The sequence below is a fragment of the Fragaria vesca genome, linkage group LG2 (genome assembly GCF_000184155.1).
Source record: "Fragaria vesca subsp. vesca linkage group LG2, FraVesHawaii_1.0, whole genome shotgun sequence".
In the NCBI taxonomy this organism is placed as follows: Eukaryota; Viridiplantae; Streptophyta; class Magnoliopsida; order Rosales; family Rosaceae; genus Fragaria; species Fragaria vesca.
The window spans coordinates 5,756,629-5,763,961 of record NC_020492.1 but is presented as its reverse complement, the minus strand read 5'-3'; the positions used below and the strand labels follow the sequence as shown (position 1 = coordinate 5,763,961).

Here is a 7,333-nt window from a genome sequence, read left to right as displayed (position 1 = left end):
AATATTCTCAAATAAGCTAGTTTGTTAGCATTAATTTGTTTTTGTTTTTTCGGTTTTTCTGGATTTGGTATTTTGTTTTTTTGGTTTTGTTTGGATTTTGTTCTTAGGTGGTTACAATTGATTACTCTAGGGTATTCTCATGACTTGATTCTTATGTGGCCCCTCCGGGGTAAGTTATGTATTTGTAATCTCCTTCTTTACTGAATACAAGATCATACGTCATTCCTCTAAAAAAAAAACTCCATTAATATGCAACGTACCATCTCTTTCATTTATATCATTAAAGTAATATTACATTAACCTTTTGCCTATGCATTTCAACAGGATCACGATCACCTAAAAGAAACTTGAGTGGATAATTTGATTTATTGTGTTATACAGTTATACGTCCCACTATACCCAAGTAGTTCTTCTCAACTATCTCTATGTTTTATTTTCTTTTTCTTTTTTATTTTGTTGTTTACCATAATAACCCTTGTTTTCATTTGTTTTAATTGACTCATTAGGGGTAATTATGGCAATTCACAATTTGATAAATACAACAGGCTTATTGTAGTAGAGATAACCAACATTTACCTTTCAAAAAGAAGACAATTTTTTTATTATTTCATTTCAATTTCAAATGCCGAGACGACACAGATACATATATTTCCTTACCAACAAAGAAAGTTAAAGGACGTGGTATGCTAGCACCACCTCATTTGTAGATTATACTCATCTATTCAAAAAATAAATAAGCCTAAAACTATGAAATCTAGCTTAGAAATTAGGCATAAAACTAGAAAATATAGGGTAATAACAAAAGCTATTACAATTGCAAGCCACCAAGTAGCCCACCAAAGAAATCCAGACAAGGTTCAGATCAAAACTAATGCGGACTAGTCCATCATTTGCCACAACAATTTTCGGGGCTTTAGATGGCTTGCCCCTAACATCAATGCGATGCGAAATGCAAAGCTCATCTACAGTATTTTTCATTGTGTCCTTACTCAAAAGATTAATCTCATGAAGTTGCATTTTAATAAAATGGAGTAAGGAACCTGGCAATATGATTGACTCTTGAAAGCGAAAAGCATTTCTTGCATGCCAAATAGCATAAAAACCAGCTCTAATCATTCCTCACCATAGCAAAGTTAACTGAGAGCTATAACCATGACGTACAGGGTATGTAAAGAAAGATATAATATCATTGAAAATACCCCGAACCTGAAACAAATCTAGAAGATTTCCCATATATTAGTTGCAAAAGAACAATGCAAGATCTGCAGTCTCAACATTATTATGATAGAGGGAGCAAACTGAAGATAAATGGTATCCACGAAGTTGTCGAATATTATCAGTAAGTAGCTTTCCATGCATGTATTTCCACAAAACTATTGAGTTCCTCGCACGAAAACATGAATGCCAAACAAACCGAGCCCAAGGAACTCTAGGAAGATGAGGACGTTTTAAATCATAAGCAAGAGCTGGTGTTAGCTTACCAACGGTTGCAGACTTCCAAACCAACCTGTCCTCGAAACCATCTTTGAAAGGGAGAGTAATCTTGATGATATCATCCCAAATAGGCACACACAATGACTGTAACTTAATAGGACAAACCCAAAAACCATTATTAATAAATTTTGACAACTTTAATTGTAGAGTCTTAGCTACTGAAATTGGAATATTCAAGCGCTCAATGACCGAAGAACCCAACCAATTATGATACTAGAAGTCAAGGGTTGTATCAAAGCCTATAATCCATTGTGAACCATCCAATATATCTTGGAAGAAAGGACGAAAACCAGGCCAGATAGAAGTCGCTTGTAGTAAGTGCATGACTGTCCAAACTTATTGAAAAAACGTCGTTGAAAGAAGATAGCAACCATGAAAAGAAGAGGTAAAAATATCCCAAAATTTCTTCAGAAGAAACGCTCTATTAAGAACTGGGAAATTTTTGAGACCAAGCCCCCTTTCACTGATTGGGGAACAACATTTCGCCCATGCAACAGTAGAATATCCACAAGTAAGCACATTTTCTGTCCAGACAAAATTCTTTACCCACCTTCATAAATTAGATAACACTGTTTGAGGCCAAGAATAAACAAAAAAAACTATGAGAGAGCATACTAGTAATCATCGAGTTAACTAGAACCACTCGACCAGCCATAGAAAGGGAGCTTCCACGCCATTGTGAGAATCGACTTTTGACCCTATGAGTAAGCCCCTGAAAATAAAGCCTCTTCGGGAGACCAATGAAAATCGGAACACCCAAATAAGTGCAAGGAAATGAAAAGAGGATATATAGATGGTAGGATATCAAATTTGGAGCAGTAATTAAGAAAGGAAAGTCGTAAGGTTCGTTTGGTTCAAGTTTTGGTATCAAGGATACCTCTGGAGGCTCAGTAATGGCGTACTCTAGGGATACTCCCTCTGCGTAGGGCAACCCTTGAGTCATTATTCTCAAATAAGCAAGTTTGTTAGCATTAGTTAATTTGTTTATGTTTTTTCTTTTTTTCCGGATTTGGTATTTTGTTTTTTTGGTTCTATTTGGATTTTGTTCTTAGGTGATTACAATTGATTACTTTAGGATAGTCTTGATTCTTACGTGGCCCCTCCGGGGTAAGCTATGTATTTATAATCTTGTTCTTTACTGAATACAAGCTTGTACGTCCTTCCTCTATAAAAAACTCCATTAATATTCAACCATGTCTTTCATTTATACCGTTAAAGTAATATTACATTAGCCTACTTGTGCATTTTAACGGGGTCACGATCTCCTAAAAGAAACTTGAGTGGATAATTTGATTTAGAGTGTGTCTATTACCACCTCACAAATCACTTTGTTCACCCCACATTCTCTTCACACCCTACTCATATAATTTTAATTGTAAATCTACTTTGTTCACCCATTAACAATACCTAAAAAACCTTATTCTTAATTATATTTTGTTCACCCTACATTCTCTTCATATATTTTGTCAAATTCAGATTTTCTCAAGGTAAGTAAAATCACCAAGTGAACAAATATTCATATGAAAGTATAAATCCAAGTTAAATAACAAGAAAAAACTCACAAATTCAACAACTCAATGGTATCAGTCGATATCAAAATGCACAATGTATGTAAATGTATCTGTAGTAGCAACGCCTTCCAACTGAGCTATCCGTTGTTCATAAATACGATACAGTAGTTGTCAATGAGAATTTACATACAAAGTTGACATGAGAAATAATGAGTAAAAGGATAGAAGAACCATCAACAAAAAAAAAAAAATACAAACAGTTTACCTCATCTTCAGGTTAAATGCTAGTGTCTTCAGACTCATGATCGAATATGATAAATTTGTGTTCATCCTAAACAAAAACATAAAAAAGAAAAAGAATTTTTTTTTGTAATTTGTAACAACTTATTGTCCCTTGTTGTAATTTTACATTAGGGTATTTTGGTGTTTCAATAAATCAACAACGTGTGGGGTGATCAAAGTGGTTTATGGGGTGACAATAGACGCACCTTTTTTTTTTTGAAAGGAAAAAATACTTTTATTAATGAGTACAAATATCGTACATGAGGGCATCCTGGATGAATTCAAGAGCATGAACATACTAATCTCTAGTTACATTGTCTTCATAACTGAAGCTAGCAAGTCTATGAGCTACTCTATTGGCTTGTCTTGGAGCATAGGCCACTTTACAATCTTGAATACTACTCACTAGACTTCTAATATCATGAACTAATGCAGCTAAAGGAGATAGGTCACAAGCTAACGCATTGACAACCTGAATAGGAGAAGAAATAGATGCTTGCCTTGCTGCAAAACAAGCTTGAAACTGCCCATGGGAGTCCTTTATCACACCCCCAACGCCACCAAAATTGAAATTTGGGAGAAATGCGCCATCAGTGTTCAGCTTTAAGCAATTTGCAGCTGGATGAGTCCAGAATTTCACTTTTTAGCAGAAGGAGCTTTCGAATCACCCTGTGATAGATTAGCTTTGATATAATCGTCATACCATGCCATAGAAGAAGCAATAAGACTTTGAACAGAATGCGCCTTATTCCTCTAAAGAATATTATTCCGATTAAGCCAAATACTCCACAATAAGATTAGAAACTTATCAAAGAGTATATATAGGTGATAAACCTGGGACTAAAGGAGAAGCCAATCCTTCTGAGTACTTGAAAATGCCGGAAAGGAGAAAGGAGAAACAGAGAAGATTTCCTTTGCAATCCGGCAATCACGAAACAAATGCTCAAGAGTTCCCACCCCTTCGTTGCACACACAACAACTTAGAGGGCCCTCATAACCTTTTGCAGTTAATGCCGTGCGTGTGGGGAGTAAATTATGCACTAATCTCCAACCAAAAATGACTACCTTACTAGGATCCTTAGCTCTCCAACGGGCTCTCCAGATGTTCCCATACGGATCCCCATCAGAAGTGGATGCAAAGACATTACCAAGTAACAATTCTCTAGCTATAGTATAAGCTGATTTCACCGAGAATAGTCCCCTGGCATTTAACTTCCAAGCCACTCTATCTTGACCAAACCTGCGACTGAGAGGAATAGTAAGAATCTGATTGACTACTTGAGGCTCAAAAGCTGCATACAATGCATTTAAACTCCATCTACCATGTTCCAAATTTCATCAAACCAACTTATGTTCGGGTGATTTGGAACATAAAGATCCCCTTGGTCATTACACATATGTACAGATTGAGAGTTGAGTCTTTTGATTTCCTGGTTTGACGAGGGTGGAACTCGAGAAGATAAGACTCTTCTCAATTCTCTTGGGAAGTCTCAAAAGAAAAAAATAAGACAAAGAATGATTCACGAGATCCATACCTTGCATGTAATGAAACTCATGTTGGACGCTTCTTGGTCTTTCGCTTTTGACATGCTCATGTTCCAACCCCCCAAAAAAAAACCTTTAAAAAAGCCAAACGGTGCATTTTATTAGTACCGTAATAGTAGATCGGATACTCCTACTCAATACAGGAATGGTAAAACCATACGGTTAACGAATCCTTAAACCCTCACGACAACAGTCACCGGAAACCTACCTTTCATTTTCGCGATAAGGTGAGCAACAAACTTCGGCTCCTCCTCATTCTCCCGCTTCTCCGGCACAACCTGAAACCTCTTCAAAACCCCAACCACCACTCTCTTCATCTGCAGATCAAACGCCATCTCTTTCCCCAAACAAACCCTCGGCCCGGCCTGAAACACCGGGTAGCTAAAAACGTCCTTTGCCACGAACCTCCACTTATCCGCCGCCACTTCACGCTCCAACCACCTCTCGGGTCGGAACTCCGCCCAGTCCTTCCCCCATATCTTCTCCATCCTCCCCATAGCGTAAACATGGTACGCCACTGACATCCCCTTCTTCACTATAGTCCCGTCCGGCAAAACGTCGTCGTTCACCGCTTCTTTGACGTCGATCGGAACCGGCGGATACAACCTCATGCTCTAACAGAGCGCCGCGTGTAAGTATACCATCTCTTTGGCTTCATGGTATCCGTCCCCGGTCTCCGACTTCTCTTCTATCTCCTTGAGATTAGCCAGAAGAACCATGTCAGCGCCACGGAGGTCGAGTCTTTTCCGGCAAGGATGAAACTGATGACGATGTCGATTACAAACTTCTCGTCCAAATGGCCGGAGCTCAAGAACCGAGACAGCAGATCGTGACATTCCAGATTCTTCGTCTCTTCCATTGCGCGCTTCTTTTGCCTGACGATGGTGCTCGCGAACTCGCGAACGTCGGAGACCACATGACGGAGATGCCTTTCCAATCCGATTCGAAAAGCTCGCTTGATTTTCCACACCGCACGCATGTAACCGAATCTCTCGCTGCAAATCTGGACAGCCTCGTCGAACGCCACCGCAAATTTCGCTTGTGGCAGAGAAGGAAGGAGATACTCCGGGTCGTAACCAACCAAACCCTATTCTGCAAATGTTGTCAAAAGCGAACCGCTGGAGAATGTCTTGGAAATCAAGAACGGTTCGGTCGGTACGTACAAGATTTGGATAGAATTGGAAAAAGGCGATCGTAGAGCTCAGTGTCAACTACTTGTTCAACGAACTTCCTCAATGACTTGGTGTTGAATTCGTGGCTGGCAAGTTGTCTTTGGAACTTCCAGTTGTCACCGTCGGCGTTGAAGATGCCGTCGCCGAGGAGCTCCTGGAGGATTTGACGGAATGACTGGCCTTTTTGGTAGGTTGGGAAGTTTGTCTTGAGCATGGACCACGGCGGGGTTGGCGGTGATGATGAGGCGGTGGCCGAGAGGGTGGTCGACGGAGAAAGTGGCAGAGGGAGAGTTGTGGAGAAGCTCTGTGTACCATGCAAGCTTGTTGGCACGGTTCTTGTAGAGGGCTGGGAATGAACCGATTATTGGGTATGATTTTGGGAGCTTGCTGTTGCTGGTTTCCGGTTTGCCGGAGAATTTGAGAATGAAGAAAAGCAAGGGGAGCAAGAAAAGGGCCAAGTAGTAGCTCGAGAAACATGGTTAATCAGTAGGTTAAGGAATCTGAGGATATGAATGGAAATGGTGTTAGGTTTTGGCACTATATATAACCTTTTTTTTTAAATTTATTAATAACTCATACCCTACCTACCTATGTCTAGTGAAGTTTAAACTCATAAGGCCATAACCTCAAAGTTGTTATTAATAACCACTATATATAGGATGTGTTTGGTGCAGCTGGGCTTATAAGAAAAGCTGGCTTATAAGCTATCCTGAGAATAAGTGACTGAAAAACAAAGTATGTCTGAGTGTTTGGTAAACTGACTTTTAATATGTGCTGTTAGTGTTAAAAGCAATGGAAGGTGTTTGGTAAACTCTCTAACTAAAAGTGCTTCTAATTTGTAGATGACCATTTTAGACATGAAACTATAACTAACTTCATATATTATAATTTATCTATGGTTTGTTTAACTTTGTCCATATAAATCAATATTTACTAACTGTTTTTATTAACCATGATGATTATATGATAAAATTGAATAATTTGACATGAAGTATCAACAAAAATATTTTAACACATCAAAACATTGCCGATAATAACATTAATAACCTGCAAACCATGTCTTAAAGTAACATAAAGTAGTAACAAAAGATTGTTTAACACATCAAAACATTCATGATACCAACATATCAAAATACTTTGTTCATATGTATCAAGTAACAAACAAAAATATCTTGACACATAAAAATTTACGGTCCCACGTGCTCTCATCAAACTTTGAGCAATTTCTTTTCTTATTGCTTCCATTTCTTGTTGCAACATGACCATGATTTTTTTCTTCTTGTCATCATCCATCTCCATCACATCACTTGATATGCCAATCGAATTTTT

The 7,333-nt window shown here is 38.4% G+C and overlaps 1 pseudogene; it reads right to left on the bottom strand.

Annotated features, from left to right (window-relative positions):
• Window positions 1-3,923: 3,923 nt before the first annotated feature.
• LOC101292768 overlaps window positions 3,924-7,333 on the bottom strand; it is an 8,604-nt pseudogene continuing 5,194 nt past the window's right edge.